Below are 23,627 nucleotides of genomic sequence, written 5' to 3' on the forward strand. Positions count from 1 at the left end.
ATCTAGCAAATTTTTGGTAACTTTTCAATAACAAATAAATGTTTTTAACTCGTACGATAAAAAAACGGGTTTGTTTTATTTTGGGCCCCCCACTGTAAACTGGGCCTCGGGCCCCCATAATCGTAAATCCGGCTCTGCTGCTAACGAACTTTCGGATGAGGTTTTCGATTCAATCTTAAAACATCAGGAGAATTCGAACGAAAAATAACTTTGAGAAGCGGTCGTAATTTGGACAAATTGTTAGCATATAATTTAGTAGTTTCTAACTCAAGGCTTGTATCCGCAACGATTTGGACATTCATAAAGTGTAATAAAACACTCACAAAGCATTGTTCTTCTTACATGACTATTCATGTCATAACTATGGGATATGGTTCACAAACTCATTATTCACCACTGATGTAAAAATTCCCTACTTTGTGCTTAACTCGATCCCTTAGGATTTTGTACAGTCTCCGCGGATTTTGTACAGTCTCCTGATCTTGCTGGCAGCTCTGGTCCAGATTTCATGAAAATGTTTGCCATTCTTGACATCCTGCTTTTTTTCGGAGAGAAAGATGCTAATATACAAAAAATCGGGTTTTGCGAAAGCTTTTTCATGAAAAGCGGGACTATCCGTCTCCATATACGCGGGTGGCAAAATAGAGAGTATTCAAAATTCGCGGTAATTTCGCGGCAACCTTTTCTTTAGAAAACGTCAAATAAAGTGCAACATCAAATAATAAAAAACTGTTGTTATTTGATTTAATATACGGTAAATTAATCGTATATTCAAGATTTCTTTGCAATACAGACTACAGTGTCAAATTGTTTTCAATCCTATTTTGATGTCAGAAGGCACGAATTATTCAAGTCAATCTGACTCACGCTGCATTCCGCATCTACCAAGTTTCCGGGAATCGATAAATATTTATTTGCCAACCGGAAAAGTTCAAGAAACCGTCCGCGTTCCGAAAAGTTACCAAAATTATAATATCAATCTCACTGTCGCGTATTTTTAAAAATGCAAAAATGCTTGCTACTTGTACTATGTAGGAGCGACATCTTTCTGGTTCCGTAAAAAAGGCCTCCCGTTGCCATCGATGTGCCCATTAATCTTTAGATTTGTCCGTGTTGCTGGTTTTCGCGGCATTTCGCGGATTTTTACTAATTTCACGGCCAATGCTGGATTTCGCGGAATTCGCGGCTTCCGCGAAATCGCGATTTGCCACTGTCCCTACCATATACCATTGAACAGAAAATTGACTATATCTCTGGTAAGGTGTATAATCTAGGGAAGAGGTTAAACCGAGGCATGGATGAGCGGGTCATTTCCAGATTGATCCATTACGCTATGCGAACGGATAAAATCAAGCCTATGATATTCGCTCAAAGGAAATGCGACGGGAATTGGGTAGCTCCATTCGGGAGGTTTCGAACAAAGCTTATGGTATTCGCGTGGTGCAGATCCGAAACAGCCTCCAAAGAATCGGGACCCAGCCGTAACTCCAAAACAGCCAGAGGACCAGGCACTCCTGAAGCGAATTGCGAGTTTGGTAAGGAAATTGGCAAAGGTGCGGTTGGAAGGTTCACGCCAGACTGCACCTCCGTGCGTCGAGCGGATAGTCCCAGAGGGTTACCCAACAGATTCCAAAGAAGCGAGAGGGATGACACGGGAACGGCATTCAATGGATTTTTCTCTATACCTCAACAATCCGTTAGCGGGACAATGCGAGCAGGAAGAGGATCGTTACATATCTGAGTGTGTTCCCCGCGACTTGACGCGTGGTCGTCAGGAAGGCGATATCGGGGTTGACCGGAGGTACCGGAACCGTTATTCAAAAAAAAAAAACCGTAACACTAGCAAAGACAACTTTTTCAGACCCTTAAACAAGTTTCCGGTTCCAAACGTAGAAGCAACGAGCTCGGCGGCACTTTGATGCGCTTCTGCATTTACTAGGGGGACGATAATTCATAGGAATGTTAAAAAACTATAATATTCTAAGTCAATTAATTCATGCTTTGGGTCAACTTTTTTCACTTTTGTCGATTAGTGTAATCATTATTTTTTATTTAATCAAACTGGATCAAGATTAAAGTTAGCAAAAGCAAAGCTAAACTGTTTTATTTATTGGTAAGAGTTCAATTCTGAATAGTCGGAGAAATGATTGAAACATCAGGGAATATCAGGAAATTAATTTTTGGAAATTGAGTCACCACCCTGCAAAAGTTTGGCTTTTCGGAAAAAGTCCCTATACAAAATTTCTGGTACATTCACATAACAAGGTACATTTACCAAATTCCATTTCCTTACACAGACATTTGATGCAAGGTTCTGTTACTTAGTTTGAAATAGTATATTTTCCCGACATTCCTTTGCCAGAGTAAAGTGCTGATACTAGACACCTCGTATTCCACGGGAGAAACAACGACAACCGCATGGCAGCAAAAGACAAATTAGTAGGCAACAAAAGAGAATAGCGATAAAGTCTTCAAAGCCAAGAAATGGAAAGCTAGAAAAAAGCAGAAAGAAAATTTCAGAAGTTGTTCAATAAAATCAATCTAGCAAACGAGACTTGAATAAGAGCGAGCTTTATTTTTATTCCGAATGTTTTGGAAATGGATGAATCGTCGAGTCAATAGGGTTTCGAATGGGAAGACAGAAAGCCGATTTTTCTGAAAAAATCTTCGAGAAAAAAAAACAGATCTTGAAGTTTTATGCATTGCTAAGACATTTGATTTAAGAAAACACGATTTCGATAACTTCATGTCAAAAATTTCGATCATATTATTGAAACTTCAACCGCGTTGAGGCTACACATCCCGAAGTGCCAATAAGCCGAAATTTGGCATGGGGACTTTTTCGAGGAGACCTATAGGGGATAGTCAAAATAACAAGGATAGGTAAAATTTCGAAGAAATTTGAAATGCTGTAGCTGTCCCAAATCTTATTCAGTTTTAATAAATCAAACACCATTGAAGTGGAAAAGTTCTAAAGTTTATTTTTTGGCCACAAATGTCACCTAGGTCACCGGATGTAGGAAATATCCTGAGTTCCAGTAGGCATGTCAAACCTGCTAATTTTTAGATGAATTTGGTAATGGGTTACCCGATAAAAATGCTTATTTAAATCATTATTATCATCATTATTTGACTCACTTTAAAACGTATGATTAATCAAGATCCAGAATCGTCCAAGAACTCGTCGAGAAATGACTATTTTTCATCCGGAAGTCCCCATAGGAACCTGTAGTAAGGGACATTCACCTGTTTGCATAAAAAAAATGCGTGCTACACCTCTCTCTTTAGGGAATTTTTTCATCAGGAACCTATCAGAAGACATAATTCTGAACATAGGCTGTATTGGCCACTTACGGAACACCCTGGGGCATCCAGAACCCGTTGTGGGAGAATTTACATTTTTGCATCAAAATATACCGTGCGACACCTCTATCGTTTTTTAATCAGAAATCACCCAAAAGACATATTTCTGAATGGGTCTCCTACGAAAGGCAGAAAATCAAAAGGCAGAATCACGAAAGGCAGAATCACGAAAAGCAGAATTACGAAAGGCAGAATATTTCATAAGGCAGAATAACAAATGACAGAATTAAAAAATGGTCTATTTTCTTTTTAACAACACACACTCGCGGCCTTTGGCCGATTCTATTGTCCAAGTGTATGCTGTCCTTACTCGCTACCACTCGTACTGACTTAACTAAGGAAAAGAAAACCTGTTTGAATCATCCTAGAAAACCAGTAGATCAGTTGTTTGTATGCGAGAGGCTGCCGTTCCCGATGGCGGGTCGGCGGCCGGCTCGGACCGCGGAAACCACGGCGGCTTTGTGCCGCCTCGGTTCCTTGATCTCGATTATGCGTTTTCGCCGCATGAATTGTTTTATGTTAATTATAACCAACAAGCTGTTGAGACTAGTGTAAGTTATACCTTACATCGAAAAATTACTCTCCGCGATGCCGTGGGAGTCTTTCGGACCTGAGCCAAACCAGTTTGCGCATTTCGGATCTAATGATTAGGCTTGGTTTGCACCTCCCATCAAAACTGGCCATTGCTTGTGACCAGTTATTATGTCTGGTTACCAAATAATATTAAATAATAAAGGTAGAGTAGCATCTTTGATACCGTGACCAGGATTCGCACAAATTTGTCATCACGCACTGGCTATCGTGAATCAGGTTTTGCAGTGATTCTGCCTTTCGTGTGCTCCTCGAAATTCTGCCTTTTGAAATATTCTGCCTTGTGTATACGTTCATAAAGTTCTGCCTTTCATGATTCTGCCTTTCGTGCTTCTGCTTTTCGTGATTCTGCTTTCTGTGGCGAACCCTTTCTGAATGTAGATTGCGTTGGCCACTCCTGGAACGATTCGGATGCCCTATAGAAACCAGTAGTGGGGACATTTACATTTCTGCATCAAATATAGCGTGCGACACCTCTATATTCAGGATTTTTCATCAGGAATCTTCCAAAAGACATATTCCTGAATATTGTCGTGTTGGGCACGCCCGGAACGATCCGAATATAGACCGTTCCGATAATTATAAATACACTTACGATCAACCGTCATTTCAAATAACGTGCAGTATTCAACCAAACGTTGGCTGCGTCCTGTTGTTAACATCCAAAAGAAACAGATGCTGTCATTTTTTCTAACATTTAGTGCGAAATTTTGAAAATGCGTGGCCTTTTTCCCGAGCAAAGAAAGCGAATTGTGCACAAATGGGGCACCGTGAGTGGTCTTTCTATAAGAAAATTAGCCAGAGAAGAAGGTATAAGTGTCGGAGCAGTTCAAACCGCATTGCGGAAATATTGTGAAGAGTGCACATTTACTGATGCCCCAAGACGTGGTAGAAAACCCGGGCCTGTTGATCCCACAATGGACAAAAAGGTTGAGGAATACTACAAGCGGCATCCTACAGTATCAGTACGAGATGTGGCGAAAGAGCTTGGAACCTCAGCAAGTAACGTTATGCGTGCCAAGGGAAGAATGGGTCTGCAGACCCGTCGGAAGCAGAAGCAGCCAAAACGAAATCCAAAACAAGCAGAATCTGTGAAACCGAGAGCTCGGAAGCTTTATGACAAACTTCTGACCAAAAACATGGGGTGTGTTATCATGGATGACGAAACCTACATAAAACTGGACTATAAGACTCTGCCAGGACCGCAATTTTATACATCACCGAAGGGAAAGGATGTCCCTGGACCAGTGAAAGCCATTTACATCGAAAAATTCTGCAAGAAGGTAATGGTTTGGCAGGCCATTTGTGAATGTGGGAAAATATCTCGTCCATTCATTACGACTGACACAATGAATGGTAAAATTTACGTGAAAAAGTGTTTGCAGGAAAGGTTGTTATCCATGGTTAAGCAGCATAACAATCCTCCAATCTGTTGGCCCGATCTTGCTTCCTGCCATTACTCTAAGGATGCACTAGGGTGGTATAAAACAAATAATGTCACATGTGTCCCAAAGGAGATGAATCCTCCAAACTGCCCTGAAATTCGCCCTATTGAAACTTTTTGGGCTTTGACCAAGGCAAAGCTGAGGAAATATGTCAAACCAGCGGAAAATATTGAAAAATTTAAAAAAGATTGGCTTAAAGTGGTGAAAATGGTCGGAGAACACACTGTGCAAAAGCTTATGAGTAGTGTTAAGAGAAAAGTTAGAGAACTCGCGTATCCTACGAAAAATAATCCCAACATGAATTGAAACTGGAAAGAAAACACTTATTATCTATATTTCAGAATAAAATGACCCGAAAAATCCTGTATTTTTTGTTTTATTCAAGAAAGAAGATGTATTTATAATTTTCGGTACAGTCTATACTTTGAAGGAACCGGAAGTGGGGACATTTGCTTTCTTGAATGAAAAATACTGTCAGACACCCCTACTTTCAGGATTTTTCATCAGGAATGTTCCTAGAGATTTATTGTTGAATACATGCTTTAATGTCGTCTAACGCACACCTGTCCCATCCAGGCTTCGTCTTTATCTTGAAAAGCAAATAGTTTTCTTCCCTCTCAATAACTGTGAGCTTACATTCAACCATCTGCTTTAGAGAGAGCGCTGAGAAATAGTTCCTCTGGCAAAAAACGCTCCTAATTCGACAGAGCAGAAGCCCAGTGAAACTCTTGTAAATAGCTCATCCGCGCACGCAAGATAAGTGAAATAAATTACTCGGGGAACAAATGAGAATTGCGTTACCGTTCTTATCGCTCTATGGTGCAGCAAAATCAGTATAAAATCGAACGATCTGCAGAATACGCACCCATGGTGAGTTGTGAATCTTCCTATAATATTGAATTCAAAAACGGCTACAATGTGGCTTCAATGTGAACCTAAATGTTTTGTTCTTTGGCCAACTTCTCTTTTAGTAACCGAGAAGCTAATAAAATCTGCTCCCTTTTAAACTGAGAGAGAACCCTTCGCACGCGATGATTAGGAATGAAAATGAACTCTGCAACTAAATTACTCTACGCCTAAATGTGGAAAGTTACTCACTCTGTGTGAGAGAAAGTCTAGTTCTCCAAGGCGTTTAACAGGTAGAGGAAATTTGAGCAAAAATCAAGAGAACGGAAGAAGCCTGGTCCCATCGTGCATTAGGTTTGCGAAGAACATGGACTAAGTATAGGGAGAACAGGAGTACACTGGCAATTCAAATTCAAATATTAAATGTATTAGAGAGTTTATCTAGAAAATCGTCGCTATATTTTGATGCAGAAATGTAAATTCTCCCAAACGGGTTGCTCCAGAAGTGGCCAGAATTATGTCTTTTGAAAGATTTCCGATGAAAAATCCTGAGGGTAGAGGTGTCGCGCGCTATATTCGACGAAGAAATGTAAAAGTCCCCATTCCGGGTTCCTCCTGAGCATATAGATTGTTCCAGTAGTGACCAATGCAGTCTGTATTAAGAAATATGTTTTTTGGATGATTCCTGATGAAAAATCGCGAAAATAACTAGAGGTGTCGCACGTTAAATTTTGATGCAAAAATGTAAGTTCTCCCACTACGATGAAAAATCCTGAAGATAGAGGTGTTATAGCGTGCGACGGATTTTCAGGTTTTATGCAAACATGTATATGTCCCCTACTACAGGTTCCTCTGGGGACTTCCGGATGAAAAATAGCTATTTCTTGATGAGTTCTTGGCCGATTCCGGATCTTGATGAACCATTAGTTCCAGAATTGGGTCCGTTATCCATGCCAATGATTCAAATAAGCATTTTTATAAGGTAACCCATTACCAAATTCATCTAAAAATTAGCAGGTTTGACATGCCTACTGGAACTTTCCTACATCCGGTGACCTAGGCCACATTTTTGGTCAGGAAATGAAACATTAAAAGTTTTCCAGTCCAATGGTGTTTAAAATGTTCAAATCGACTAAGATTGACCAAAGCTACAGCATTTCAAATTGCATTAAAATTTTGCCTATCCTACTTATTTTGACTACCCTCGTTCTACTAAATTGAATTCGGTCAATTTTTTCTCATACAATCCATTGGCACTCTAATAAACAGCCCACGAAGCCCAAAAGACCACGAAAGACCACGGGGAGATACGGGGGTATAAAAAGTTATCAAAATATGACCACGTGGTTTAGGAACGGCCCCTTTTCAGATTTTTGGGTTCCGTTTTGCATATCGTTGCTCATAGGGAGATATTTTGAAAATAAACCTATGGAGAAGTATGGTGGTAATTTGTAAAATATTTAATTTCGTATATCCAAACAAAACGGTTGACAGGGAAGTATACATGAAGTTTTTTCTAGTAGTCTCAAGCATTTTTATATAAACTTGTAAACCGCTTGCAGTATTACAAGATGTATGAAGAGAGGATAAATTGAATTGATGAGAAAAGAATATATCGTCTTTTATATTTCCAATGACGTTAAAATAAACTACCGTACGATATCATAGTTTTCCTTGAAAGGCCTGTAACTTGTCGTAGAAAGATCTTAAATTGGTCAAACTGCTTAAAAGCTCAAAAAATTTCAAAATAAAATAAATTGAAATATGACGATTTTTGGACCACCCTAATTCATAAAGGAGTACCCCAAGAACCAAACAAAAAATACGAGTCTAAAGTTTTTCGATGAAGATGAATATTGAGGTGGTTCCCTTAGATCCTATATTCTTCTCATCGCTTTTGTATCGCTCTTCTCATCGATCTTAACTTTCGTCTACTCGACTGAATCGAAAGGTAAAATTAAAACCACCTTTACTTAAAAAAAAGTAAAATTGTTCAGTAAATTGGTCAAATAAGAGCAATGAGATGAATATAAGGGTTGAGGTTAATATGAGAAAATCTGATCATGAAAAAGGCCTAACGACACTTTAGGTGATCAAATTACTATTTTCAACATTTTCTGACATCAGAAATGAGATTGCCATCCCAAAATTGTAATAATATGTAATTTCCAGTCATTTAAAAAAGACTTTTAGGTATTTTCCAACTTTTGTTCAGAGACCTGCCACTGTGCATCGCCCGCTTTCTTGACATTGAAAAAAATGTTAGTAAAACAAAAAGCTATGTCACATGTATTTATAATATTGGGTGGGAAAGCAATATATTTAAATTAAAAACAAACCTAAGCAATTAGGTAGTTTAATTTTTAAGATTGACTAAACATCCTGACTTAACTTAGTGAATAATTTGTATTTCCTTAGTTTTTCAACTGAGTTCCCAAATATCTATTAGCAATGCAAACTTCCCAAGTATCAATCAATGTCCAATAATCTTCCTTATCCGGGAGACGACGGATTGACCACCGCATAACTGTAGGCCAAATCCAGGAGTATCATTGCTAATTCAGGGGGCCTGGTGGTTGCACATTCGACGTACTGCAAAGTGTATTATAATCGCAGGCTATTATTCTTGCTCAGCCACCAGTTATTATTTTTTCATACCCACCTCGGGCCGGTACCACTTCTGCCGTTCTTTTGTTAACCATGCTAGTTCTGTTCTATGGAAACGCACTGCTTTATTGGCCGGGCGGACGGGCAGGCGTATATGCTAATAAACTGCAACTCTTGACAGGCGAATTAACAGTCCGAGAAACACCGGTGCACCGGTGTGCAACTTCCAGCGGCAGCGACCATCAATGGGTTGCATTGTCGATTGGTGCTAAGAGCAAACTGCTGCTGGGTGGTGCGTATTGATGCCTTTCAGGAGGTGTGCAAGCCAGACTATCGCGACTCTTTAGCTTTTCGGACTATCGCAGTCTAGCAACGTTCCGCGCGCCAGTAAAAGCGAAGCGAATTTTTAATAATATTTAATTTGTCTCGTTTGTTATTGTGCAGTCATGCTGCCGGTACGGCGGACACGTCTCCTGTCTAGAATAAATTAAAGCAAAAATATCATTACTAATAATTTGTGATTAAATATTTACCCATTTGCATGTAGGCTGAAACGTGTCTGTGCATCCATAAATAAGATTAGTCAGATTTGCTACAGTGGCAATTTATCAAGCAATGAACTTTCGAACGACGGTCGTAAAGCTGTTAAAGATACTTTATCTAAAACATTTCGAACCAGATTTTCGCTCATCTTATATAGTAAGTAGAGCTACAAAACTGGTACCCACTGTCTGTGGTCTCGTGTAGGAGTAGAAACATTACTCATCAATCATGCCGCGCCGTAGATGCACTCTAACCGCTAGACGCAACGGCAGCAGCACTTTTGTTCGTGGAAGCCTCTGGACGACCAGAGCTTAAACGTGACCGACAGTGCTGACGTTTATACGACGGATTTTTGGGCCAAATGGCAAACGGTGAGATCTTGACCCTCAGTAGAGCTGCTGAAAGGAGGGTCTTTGTTCTATTGTTTCAGTGCGGAAAATGCGCAGAAAATGAGAAGAGCAATGGCAGGTATTTGATAAACTTTTTTGCTTTTTTGCAGACGTTCGATACCCTACTTAATATAAGAAAATGAACATTCCAGATATTTTTCTATTTTTAACACAAATGTTACATTCAATCAGCTAATGTTTGGAAAATTATCTGTATGCTATACCATATGAAACAATTCGCGCTATTTTCGATATTAGAGATGCACCGAATACCGAATAGTGTTTTTTTTTATTATTCGGTGAGACGAATATTCGGCCGATTATTCGGCTGAACACATCGTTGATCGTATGATAACAAAATAACCCAATGGTTATTGATTAAAGGTTAAATTTTTTCTTTCGCTTTTTGACTGTTCATGCGCGTAAATGATTGCAAATTGCTCGAACTAACGGACAAGAAAAAAATAATTTCGCGCTTATTAAATGAAGCACGCTAATCCGTGGCGCACCTACTTTTGTTTTTATTCGAGTTGACAATTAAAAATAAATGTTTTTGAGGATAATGTTTCAATAATATAATTTCAAATTTTGTGTTACGATCACATTTAAAAGCTGTTGCAGAGCATGCAATTCTTTGAAATGCGAAAAATGAACGAAAACTGAATATGTGACTTTGGCTCCGAAAAAATAAACTTCATCTAGAAGGGACATGAACAACCGCGTGGAGATTGCGGTTCGTGTTCCGTCTGAATGAGGTATATTCCTTTCTGAACCCGAGTCACATCCTCAGTTCTTGTTTACCCCCGTTCATAAACCTTTATGCACTGCGCTTTTTTATTATATTATGAGAATCATAAAACTCACTATTCGGCTTATTCGGCCGAATAATGTAACCTACTATTCGGAGAGCCGAATATTCGGCAAAATCCAATTTTTGCTGATATTCGGCCCGAATATTCAGTGCATCTCTATTCGATATCTTCATAATAGCTTATGTCCAGTAATAGGCCGTGATGTTTTACATACAGAAGTTGCTCCAGACGCAGTTATACTAATTCGAGTTTTCTTTTCCTTTTTTTTACAGGTATGTTCTAGTAGACTTGTTTCGCTGTTGTATCCCATGAATTATTTTTGCAAAGGGTACATACACTACCCGTCATAAGTTTGGAATCGCTTCTCTGCAACACCCAGTTTGAATATTGCAACACCTCCCGAAAAGTTTAGCATCACCTGGAATAGGAGGAAATCTCGTGTTTTTGACAACCTAGAAAGTTGCGGTTTTCAGCAAACTTGTTCAGAAGGCTACTGTATGGTGGCCAATTCAGTGTGGAATTTTACCACTAGGTGGCGCTGGTGGGCACACAATTTGTCGTATTTTGAACCTAACTAATCTCACGATTCCGACCTGCTAGAAAGTTTCGGTGTTCAGCAAACTTGTTCAGGATGTTGGAACTTCAACTTATCGCGCGAATTTTACTACCCAGAAATTTGCGGTCGTCGGCTAGTGCCATCAGTTGTGGTCAAGCACGTCGAAACACAGTATAACGTCGCATTTGTGTTCCGAACTATTCCATTGAGGCTATTTTCTTTACAATTCAGTGTCAACACAAATCAAAACCATCCGGTGTTTTAAATAAAATACGACTTCGACGACTTTGACAACTTAAGCAACTACCAGGGCAAGTGTTTTTGACTTCGTGTATACATTTCGGGTGTCTACTCGTTGGATGGGGCTTACATGCGCTTTCTCGAACGCACCATGTACTGAAGTCAGAACCACTCGACTTGCATGTAAGACGACGGCGTTGTGTGTTCGGTCTCCAGCTTGCAGCGGAAAGTAATACGAAATGCCCCCTGTGGTAGTCAAATCCTTCAATATCGGATTAGAGGCAAGTCTATAGCAACTCTTTGTAGCCAAGGTAATCAATTTAGTCGCGATATCGTCCATTTTTCCCTTAGTAAAACGGGTTGTGTATGCTGCTGATCAAACTGTCAACATACCAACACAGTCGCATGCTATATGTTGTAACCACCTCAAGTAAAAGCACTTCTTTAGAATAAACACACACAAGCTTACGTATTGTGTGTGATGATCAAATTGTTAACATTCAAATCAATTTCACTTCGTCATGTGTAAACTATCAGTGTAAACGATGTGATTATTGAGCTCAACTAAGTTTAAAACGCTCAAAACTACATACACACTAGCGCTGCGTTGCGACTGAATTCCGCACTATACTGTCCTCTGATTACAAGCCCTTGGCTTCTTGAGTAACTTTGCTGAAAATCGCAACTCTCCAGATGGTGGGATTATTGAGCTAAATAGCGTTCCAAACTTCATACACACTAGCGCTGCGTTGTGGCTGAATTCCGAACTAAACTCTCCTCCAATCACAAGCCCTTGACCTGCTGAGCAACTTTGCTGAAGACCACAACTCTCTAGGTTTTCAAAATCCAGAGTTAGAGTTACATTGATCTGCCCATATCAAGTGATGCTAAACTTTTCGGGGTGTTGCAATATTCAAACTGGGTGTTGCAATACTCAGAAAAGCGATTCCAAACTTATGACGGGTAGTGTATATAATTGGTCATTTTCTGCAATGGAAAATAAAAAAAAAACAGCGAGCTTCTAGTGCATGACGATCACCCCGCTGTGGCAGGGGAAACGGCCCTAAATGTCATTTGGTAATCCTTTATAACTTTTTCCCATAAAATGTAAGGCTAATAAACGGGAGAAGTGCACAAGCACTAGCCCGTCCGGAGAGTGTAAACAGTGCACAAACAGGAAGCAGTGCACACAGTATGCAACGTGCCAATGTAACGGTAAGACACGACAAGGGAGCGGAAGAGGTGGTTGCGTCCAGCAGTGTACGTGTATGAGTCTTATGGATGCAGTTTTATCAAAAAGTTTCATCTGGTTGCCTTTTTATTTGCTTTCTTACTTCTGCACTAGCGCAAGAGATATAAACAGAATAACGGAGGACAGTGTGAAGGCAGCACATTTTTCCATTAAATTTTTATCGCGTACTGTTTGTCATAGTCCTTGGCATATTTCCGATAGAGTTTGGGTGTAAAATTTAAAGCCGTAATGTGTGGGGTTACAATTTTTGCACGTGCTATCCTGAAACTTCTGAAATTTCCACTTATACCGTTCCTCGGCCTAATCGCTAAAGAAACAATATTCCCTTACACTCGGTTCGAGAGAAATCGTTAGCCAACATAATGCCATGTCCATGTGGGAGGCTAGCTCTGATTTGCCGCAAAGTTTTGTGTGTCATACAACAACGCGTTGCCTCTCGGAAGAGGTTATCGTTTTGCAGCGTTGAATTGTGGTGAAGCTGATAAAGCCTCCGGCAACTGAGCAAATAAATGACGAAACGAAGTGTAAGCTAAAGTTGGCAGAAGCGATGTTTCATTAATGTATGATATGTGAATCTCGTAAAAGTTAGAAATACGGACGGAAGGTAGAATTATGGAACGCAGAAAGGTATCATTAGGTACTGAAAGCAAATCACAAATGAAAAAAGCAAGCCACAAATTGTATTGTATTGTATTTTTGGTTGATTCATCTGACAACTTTGATATTAATATAATAATTGAAGTCTAAAACTACCGAAAAAGTGAAGAAACATTTTCAAAGTCAAATAGATCTTCGACCAGTGTGAAGGTACGGATGCATGTTGTCAGTGATTCATAAAAGCTGTACGAGGTACAATGAAACCTAGTTGTCAGTAAATTTCAGAAACAGAACAATCTACTTAAAGCTCGAAAATCAATGTAAGATCAAAAACCGGGGTATCAAGTTCATTGTCGAGAAGGTTGGCTACAAAAATGAGTTACTGAATTTTCCGACGATTTCCCAGTGTATCCAGATCCAACAACTAACACCGGTCCTACTAGCGAGGAAGATTTATAGGTTACTCAGGGTAGATTTCTCAGAGTGATACGAACGAATCTCAGTTGAACGTGTTCTATTCTGTCTTTCCAGCACTAATTGTTAGCTCGTTTTCGGTACACCAGTCAACAAAGGTGCTTACAGACAGTGGCAGTCCTGGATAGATTTCACAACAGCTTAGATCTTCACATCTTTGGCATATACCAATACGCACCCGGGACCCAGCAAAATGACGATGTCGTTGAAGTACAAGGCAAACAGCAAAGGACCTAGATTGCTACCTTGGGGGACTCCGGAAGTGTTGCTCAATGCAGGTGAAACTGTGGAATCCAGCTTTTCACACGAAATGCGGCCTGAAAGTTACGAGCTCAGCCATGAAGTTAGTCTCTCAGACACAACGGGTTTACTAATCTTATGCAAAAGTATTCGATGATCTACTGTGTCAAATGCGGCCTTAATATCTGTGTACACAGCGTCAATTTACGACCCAGCTTCCATCATTTCTTGTGAATTCGATCAAGTTAATCGACACAGAACGACCCGGCATAAACTCATGCTAATCAATTGAAATATAGTTTCTGCTACTGTTCAGTTTTACACTGTGGACAATAATTGACTACATGAAGGATCGTTTTTACAGCGCTGGGAATTTCGTTGCTGAATCGATTCGGTAAAAATTCGATCAATCACGAAACCTATCGGGACCAGGAGCGTAGGAGCTTCTTGGCTTCTTGGCAGCATCAAAAATCATAACAGCACACTTAAAAATTTTTGCCGGGTCTCGGTAATGTATTGCCGAGAACGGCACCACTAAGTGTTCGGTTAAAAAAATAATGACAGCTGTCACATTTTTTCGTAAATCTCGGTTCACCGAACTGAAATTTCGGCACAAAATATCCGAAATCCGAGATTTCAGTTAGGTTGAACCGAGATTTACGAAAAAGTGTGACAGCTGCCATTATTTTTTTAACCGAGCACTCAGTGGTGCCATTCTCGGCAGTAAATTACCGAGACCCGGCAAAAAATTTTAAGTGTGAGGAATAATGTCAAAAATTTCCAAATCATCAGCACCAATAGGTGGCTAGTTCAGCATCAGACTGTACCACAGCCACAGGTTAACATAGAAGAAAAATGACCAGTAGACAATTTGCAAGAACCCATTGCAATTAAAGATTCTGTGACGCCCAAGATCCAACTAGAAGCAATGGAAGAGCTTTTCCTCTTTGAGTTCAGGAATGTTCAAAAACTGTTGGGGTTAGTTCGCAAACTGAATTTCATCCGCAAGCTGAATTCATGTTGGGGTCGGACCGCAATACGTGGCATTTATAAATAGAACATTTGCCTGCTAGAAGGTGAAGAATATCAACGGTGAGCAGCGGAGAAATGATAACTGCAAAGGAATAATGAATAATTATGGTGATGAAAATTGTAATTTTTCAGTTTATTTTCAGAAACTAGAAATTTACTATTAACTGTTAGGTTTACAATACTACACATTGTTGGGTTTTTCATTTTCGACTTAACAGAGCTGATAATATTTAAGGATAATACCTAAATCAATGTTGAAAAGTCAAGGGTTGAGCATCTAAATTGAAAGATAATGTTATTTATAGCAATTTGTAGAATCACATCACATATTAAAATGTCAATATCTCAACCCCCTGATAAGATATCAAGAATTTTTTTATGTGAATTTTCGTCATGAATTCCGCTTTGCAGTAAAAATTTCAGTTCCTGACTGAAAATTTATTTGTATGTGTTTTAAAGGGTTTCAACTAAAATGTTTGGGAAAAAATCACTTTTTTGCGATGTTTAATAGTATTCAAACAACTGAATGCGATTCTGAAGGCATGCAACATATCAAAAACAACCCCTACAAAATACAGGTCGGACTCGATTGTCCGAAACATAAAAAAAAAATTTATTCCGGATAGTCGAACCAAAGAAAAAATATTCAAATTTGCGATTAACGAACATCAAATAAATATTTCCTTTTTTATTGTAGTTGTATGATGCAGTGGCGTAACCAGAAAATATTTCTGAGTCGAAAAGGGGTAAAATGTTTAAAAACAAAACAAAAATTGGTCATTGATTATGTTCACTTAGTTCGAACATGTCCCAAATATGCCGGAAGTGATATAAATAGTAACAAATAACAAAACAAATATAATATAGAAGGGATGGTGAAGGTAAAATTTCGAAGTAAAATTAAAAACGAACACAAAAAAATAAAATATCGGAGGAAGAGGATTCGCCATTGGTGCTCCATATACTTGTTGGAAATGTTGTTCGTTGTACTCGAAGTAACTTGATTCGATCCTCTCTCGCCCATAATAGCAGACTTAGTTATGGAAACGCTACTAGACACAGTAACACAGTCATTAAATTTCAAACCTCCGTTCAACAAAAAATATTTAGACGATCTTCTACTAGCAATCCCTGAAAATCAAATAGGCCATGTACTAGAAACATTCAACAGCTATAATGAACATATTCAATTCACATATGAAATGGAAAACAACAAACGACTACCGTTCCTAGACATGACACTGATAAGACATAAGTTCTTGGATTATAACTCGTTCCACCCGCTTCATCAAAAAATATACATGGCCAAAAATTTCATTCGACGAGTCGACAAACTATCCACTCATTTACAAGACGCCGAAAAAGCCCGTATCATCCATCAACAATTGAGTCTCAACAACTACCCAAAATCGCTCAGGAACAGACTCATAAACCGCAGGCAAGAAAACATTATTACACCTCAAGAATCATCCGATGAAAACCTGAAATTTACTTACCGTTCAATACCATACATTCCATACCTGTCGAACCGAATCGACAAACACCTGAAAAACGAATACGAAAACATACGACTAGCACACCGCAACATCAAAACACCAAAACAACGTCATATACAAGATACCATGCAAAAACTGCGACGCCTGCTACGTCGGAATGACAACAAACATGCTTAAAACAAGAATCAGCGGACACCGAACGTACTACAACACTTGGGACAAACTACTACAGCAAGGCTACAACGCAACAGATCCACAAATTAGTTCACTAAAAGAAAAAAAAACAGCACTAATGTACCACAGCATTACACATAATCACAGATTCGATTTTCACCAAACAAAAACTATAGACAGACACGATAAACCACACGCTCTACCGTTTATAGAAGTATGCCATATTGCTAACACAGAAAATAGTATCAACAAACGCACAGACACTGAGGGACTCAAAACTGTATATGCTGGTATTATACACACAATAAGAAATATCAATCACAACAAAACCGATAAACACGACAACCAATATGCAACCACAACCTAAAGTTTTAGCGTAGCTCTCCAACACACTCACAACAAACTGTCAAGAAATAGTAGACTACTGGAAAAGACACAAAACCTATTGCTCTGATTAATCAAATTCCGCTCGAAGTTATATAGTGCTAGAAAAAGCAGTGCTAGAAAAAAGTGATAACTGTTATACTGTATAGTGCACACAAAAATAGAGACATATGCAGTGAGTACAGTTTGTTAAGAAACAGTCGAATTTTAATTTAAGAAAATCTATTTTTTACACATAGTCAAATTAAGACGCCATTTGCAATACACACCAGACAACCCATGTTGGACACCAACACACTTAACAATAAAACGATAATCTTTTCTGTAAGTACAAACACATACAAAAAAAACACAAAACAGTAACAGAAAAAGGAAAACTACACGTATTGTATATTTTTAGACTCCTTGAAAAAGGTGAAATAAAGTCACCGAAACTGTCGGATTAGGAAACAAAAAATCATTTTTGCTTCTAAGCACGGACTGATTAAGCCGATAAATCTACAAAATTTACCGCTACAGTCGACAAACAAACAAGTTTGCTAATATCTTAGAAACACGATGGAATTATTAGGTTTGAAGTCAGATTATACTCATTTACCATAATTTCTCAATGCTAAACTCAAGTGGATTTAAATCGGTAGAGGATGCGGACCATTCAGATGCTGATAGAACACGATACATTTTCGTTGCACCACTTCTGAACAACCAATGCCTTATGCACTGGCGCTGAATCTTACTGAAAGCAGAAACTTTTTCTCCGAATAATTCCTTGGCACAAGGCAGCAAATGGTCTTAAATGACGTGTTGTAGATAGTACTCTTCATTCATTTTTACACCCTTCCCGATGAACAGTCCTGTCTTTAATTGGTCAAAACACCATGCCGGAGACAGGGAGATTGCGGGTTCAAGTCCCGTCGGGATGCGGTATATTTTTCCAAATCTGTATCATATTTGCAGTCCGCTCATGTTTCACTTTCCCTAATGCTCATACTGTCTGCTTAATGAACTTGTAAACAAAGAATCTGCTCAAATTAAGATTTGTATGTCGCTCATTCCAGTAAGCTACAAAATCTTGATTTGTTCTCTACTTGTATATATTGCAATTTTCTTCTGAAAAAAGTGAAACACTAACTTCTTACAGCACTTACAAGTGAAATATAAATTATGTGTCGCAATCAAAGCTGGCACAGCTGATTAACAAAGTAGGCCTCTCGATGCGAAAAGAGGTACTCAAATATGTTTATTACGTTCACGGTCATCCTGTAACATATCCGTGGATATATTCGCAGATATCAAAAATACAAAAAAAAATGAGTGAAGCCAGAGATTATTTGATTTTATTTCTAATAAATAACTCAAGCTTTGCTCATAATATCTCGGAATAAGTTTTCTCCTTATTTCTAAACAGGTTTTAAACAGGTCTTTCTAAATGTTCATGGTGTTTAAAATTGGCGTAACTGGAATAATTCACTCATGCGAATTCTGGGGTGAACTCCTTTATGTCAATAAATTTCTACCGTGTATTAGTTGACCAGCGATATCAAAAGCGATAACTAAATAATTTTAAATTAGTTTCAGAGAGGCGAGAAAACTTTGATAAATTTAGAATCTCTATTGTTTCTGAAATGTGAAGTATTTCAAAAGGTGATATGTTTACAACGTTAGTATCTTAGTCGTTACTAATTGGATTCTGATGGGTTAAGCTCAAACTCTCCCACAAGAATATATCAGATGCTTCAAAAGCTATGCGAATAGCGAAATATGTAAAGCCCACACAAAAAACTCCATACTTTTTTTTTTCTTCGAACCTAGAGCTGAACCTTACCGACGATTGTAAATCACCGAATGCGCGAATCATTAATTGGTAGCTGAGTCTGTCCCAGTGAGTCACAGTGCAGCATCACGGTTTATGCAGACTACTTCATCTACTCACACAGTGAGCGTGAACCCAGCTAGTATCGCTATATCTACAATCCAATGGTTTCTCTCGATCGGTTTGTTTTGGTTTTGATATTTCACCAGCTCTATCGACACTGAGCAACTTCAGTGTATTAAAACTTGATGAGAGCACAGAGTCGAAATGAACAAAAACGATATATTTCCCTATGTTCACGCGAGCGTACTTTCGCTCAGTTTTCTCACGCCACGCCACAGCATAACTCCGCCATGCAACGTGCATATACGCAGTGTCAGAAAACACAACAAAAGCATGAATGCATTCGCTAAGCATGCCCGGCTGTGTGAGACGAGCTGTAGCGGGAGGCTCACTATAGTCTGCCTGCCGCGAGAGACAAACATAGACCGCGGCGAGCTGATGACTGCCGACCGGCAGAGAGGGTCGAGAATTGAAACACATGCGATCAAAAAAAAAAAAATCATGCAGGAGGAAGGAACATTGAAATTTGATTCAGCAGCACTTGCGATACGATGCGACAAGAGAGTTTGTTTTAGTACATCGTGAGCTTTGGACAAGTGAACAACCGCGAAACCTTTCCCGGTAGTGGTAGTAGTAGTGTGCACGTAGACTACTTTCGGTGGAAAGGATTTCGCCAGTCCGGAATAGAGGCAATTCTCGAACACACAGCACGTGAGGGAACTGCCTTCTGAGGCTTCGAAGGGTTCGCAAAACACGCGGAATTTCAGTGTCAGCTCGCGATCGATTAATTTGGTCGAAACAATAAACAAGTGCGTTACTCTCCTCATCGGTTTCAACAGCAAAGTGCTCTATTAGACCTTGTGGATTGAGTTTAATTGCAGTGGAGTAAATCGCCTGGTCGAGGTGATGCAGTTGCCTGAAGAAGTGAGTTTCTTAGTGTAATGCACTCTCGAAGAAGGGAGAAAAGATTAGAAAAATCTATTTATACACAAAAATACAGTTGTGAGAAACTCTCGAGAGTGTGGAAAACGATCATGGAAAAGGCGTGAACCACGTTTTCCACCCAACAGTGCGCTGAATTGTTTTTGTTTGGAACGAAGCTGTGAGGAAAATTAGTTTTAGATCAAAGCCAGTGCGAAGGCGTTAGTCATCAACTGATGTCATGTATCGTTCGATGGATAAGGTTCTGCCTTCACGCCATGAGTTTTTCTATTGTTTTTGCCCCCTTTGTGAGTAATATGACTGGCCGTTCCATACTGGATGGGAATGAAATGTTTTCAATTGGATTAATGACCCCGTATGCTACCAGTCAGATAATCGCCCCCTGTATCATTAAATTGCAATCTTGTACGAGAAAGCCTAATTGGTTATCTATTCAGTTCGAACCACAATCAATAACCGAAATCACAAACGGGTACGGTCAGTGTGCTAGCATGCTGGTGCGGTCCCAATTTGTTCGATGACGAAATATCGACCACACGATGACGGTGCTGTTCGATATGACACGATGGCGATGAGCGTGAGGAGGAAATTTCCTTCCGATTTTGATCCGCAAAGCCCATTAAAACGAATCGGAAGAAACCTCACCGCAATCAAGTGAGTGGCGGCGATGTTCCAGCCCACTCCACTATTGTTGTGATATGCTGGGCGTATTGAGTTTCATATGCCAATCGTCAATGGATGGATGGAAGGCTATACATATAAGTAAAACATATGGAAACCATAGAAAAAATTGTAATTCGTCCGATTATAGCGCCCGCCGGATCAAAGTGGCTTGACCTAGTAAAAAGGTCCGTTGATTGATTTGATATTTGATGAAATTTCGGGTTTGTGTCTGAGTGTAGGATGTTTTATGTGGGCTAATAGTTGCTTCCGTAATTACGGAAATTATTGCCTTAAATGGTAAACAATACTGTGATCAGAAAGCTTTTGTTTTGAATTAATAATATTTAGTTATACTGTTTCTGTTTTGCTCTGAATTGAGTTTCGATTACCTAGAATAAATTAACCCTTCTTGATTTCGTTTGTTTTTAATATTATACGAGGAAACTAAAAGATCCTTTTTTTCTATTGGAACTGATGTACCTAAGACTAACCCGTCTGTAATTTATCAAAACATAACCTTGTTGCTAAATTCTACTACCAGAACTCGACCTTCACTTTTTGCCTAACAGTTCTGAAGATTTATATTTTGTTTACAGCATCTTCTGTAACCGTTTTTTCTTACGGTGCATATTTTTGCGGACAGAACTACAACTACAACTTTGTCGAAGACACCATACCGATCAGGCAAACCAATTTGGCTTTATTTTTTTTATTTTTTGTAGTTTCTATTTCACCGGAATTTCATTTCTTGAAAAACAATTTTTGCTGTTTATTTTTTTTCTGTAAGACAAACCTATTAGCAAAAGCTTTTACGGAGATGTCACAACACAACGATCAAACAAACCGTTCTGGCTTTAAAAATATTTGTAATCATCAACTCCATTTTTACATAAACTTTTTTAAACGTCGTTATTCAAACAAAATTACCAATAGCACAAAATGACATCTTTAGCCCATAGGAACATTTGTGCAAAGTTTCAGCCAAATGAAAAAACAATAAAGAAATAAATTTGGGATATTTTAATGACATTGTTCAAATGCCTTCCACAACTTTATTGAAAATTTTAACAACTTATGAGGGGCACGGTGCTCCCACAGAGCGTTATTATAAAAAAATGCACCAAAGAATCTGAGTACACCGTTCGATTCGTTATGACGTCTAGAATCTCTGGTCAAAATTTCAAAATCATCGTACGAAACATTTTTGAGTAATTCCCTTTCGAAGGTCGTAAAGTACAAAAAAGTGATATAAAAACGACGTAAAGCACGTATTTTAACCATCATTCTATGAAATAACTTCCGAAATAGTTTCTACACATTCCAAGGGTTATATTTCAAGACATTAACAACTGGTGAAAAGATTTATTTGAAAATCCCACAGTGCACAGTGATCTAAACTCGAAAAATCGTGATCGTTCTAGATTTGACTGTGAAAAATTGATTTAATGTACTCAATGTCTTCAGCAAAATTGTTTCATAGAACAAGGCTTTCCTCTTGGCGTTTTTAGTTATTCGATCAATCCACCTAACAGTTAGATAAAAAAAATATTTTTTTCTAATTTTCAATATACCAGATTGCTTTCTTCAGCAAAGTTGTGGAAAATTTTAAAAGAAAAACAGTTGCTGAATACTTCGATGTCCTATCTGTACGTTGGACACGACAAAATAGAGTTTAGAGTTGAAAAACGTGCTTTACAATAAGTATTTCGTCGTTTTTATATCATTTTTTTTAACTTTACGACCTTCAAAAGGGCATTACTCAAAAATGCACCGTACGATGATTTTGAAATTTTGCCCAGAGATTCTGGACGTCATAACAAATCGAATGGTGTACTCAGATTCTTTGGTGCATTTTTTATAATAACGGTCTGTGGGAGCACCGTGGGGGTATTTAGTGTGAATTATTCACAAAATGAACTTTATGTGTATACATCTTTGCACCTAAATCGTAATAATTATGCCATTTTTATTGCCAGTTGGATCACATCAAATTTCATAAGTTTAACATAGAAAGAATCAAAACATAAGATATCACTGCAAAGCTCAACAAACATAAAAATTATATATAGTAATTTCCTCTCTATTCCGTCACCACCTTTTTTTAAAATCCCCACAAACCGCAAACCAAACGGCTCGCGCAGAATCTGTCATTTTTGTGTTTTTGTTCCGAGAACTTGACTCAGACCGACCGCCACTCGAAACGAATGTCACCGTAAATTTTTCGAGCATTCCTCCATTTCAGAGCGTCTATTACACATCTCCAACTGTCAATTGACAGAAACTTTTTTCTTTTAAAGCGAACCATCCCGCAAGAAATCCAATACGAGTTGAAAACGTCATAAAACGGTGAAACGTTAAACCGATTCGACGTCGGACGTTTTCGGTACGATTGGATTTGTAACCGGCACAGAGGGGTGACTGTTTCCGGTGGTGCATGCAATGAATTTCTAATAAATATCCTTTCTTTCAATCGACTTCATAACCTGTCTCTTCCCATTAAGCTTCATCTTATTCCACTCGATTAATTGCGACGTTATGTGTTTAGCCGGCATCGTTTTCAAACAGAACACACGAATGTACGTGTTTTTGCCATATCTCTCGATTGATGACAAAAGCTTCTTTAGCCATCAGGAGAATTCGCATTCATAGATGGGACCGTTGGATGATGCTGGACGACGGTTCAGAGAAATGCTGCAAAAAATTATGCAGAAAGACCGGGTGCAGCTCGTTTTTTCATCCACTGCCTGTCTCGTCGTCGGGAGATCCGGTGGCGTGGTCAGGATTTGAAAGTTTTACTCCGAAATTCACGCTAACGAAATTGGACCTACGTTGCCGAAAGCAACTCGACTAGTCATCGCATCAATCATTCGCTTTTTCGTAAATTAACGGATTATTGATTTGATGATTATGTTTCCCCTGTTCCGTGCAAACCGTCCTTCTGCGCTGCATATAAAAAGCAGGGGAGTGGCGATCCGTGCTGTAACCGGCTACTACCAAGGAACCAGGAACAAATGAATAAAGTCAGGCGCACCGAGCGAATGCAAATTTATTTATATTGTGTTTCTTCGATATAACACTGGTTGCAGTTCTTGCCGAAAAAAAAAC

The 23,627-nt window shown here is 38.9% G+C and overlaps 1 protein-coding gene across 2 annotated transcripts in view; it reads left to right on the top strand.

Moving 5' to 3' along the window:
* Positions 1-23,627, top strand: part of LOC129726199 (uncharacterized) — a 239,184-nt gene that overhangs the window by 9,295 nt on the left and 206,262 nt on the right. Inside the window, exon 1 of one of the 2 annotated variants that reach the window (XM_055682932.1) lies at positions 19,483-19,841. The exons of the other annotated variant lie outside the window; for it this stretch is intronic. The gene's annotated coding sequence lies outside the window, so the exon portion shown is untranslated. Of the gene's footprint in view, positions 1-19,482; positions 19,842-23,627 lie in introns of those variants that run through there. 2 annotated transcript variants of the gene reach the window in all.

The sequence above is a fragment of the Wyeomyia smithii genome, chromosome 2, assembly GCF_029784165.1.
Source record: "Wyeomyia smithii strain HCP4-BCI-WySm-NY-G18 chromosome 2, ASM2978416v1, whole genome shotgun sequence".
In the NCBI taxonomy this organism is placed as follows: domain Eukaryota; kingdom Metazoa; phylum Arthropoda; class Insecta; order Diptera; family Culicidae; genus Wyeomyia; species Wyeomyia smithii.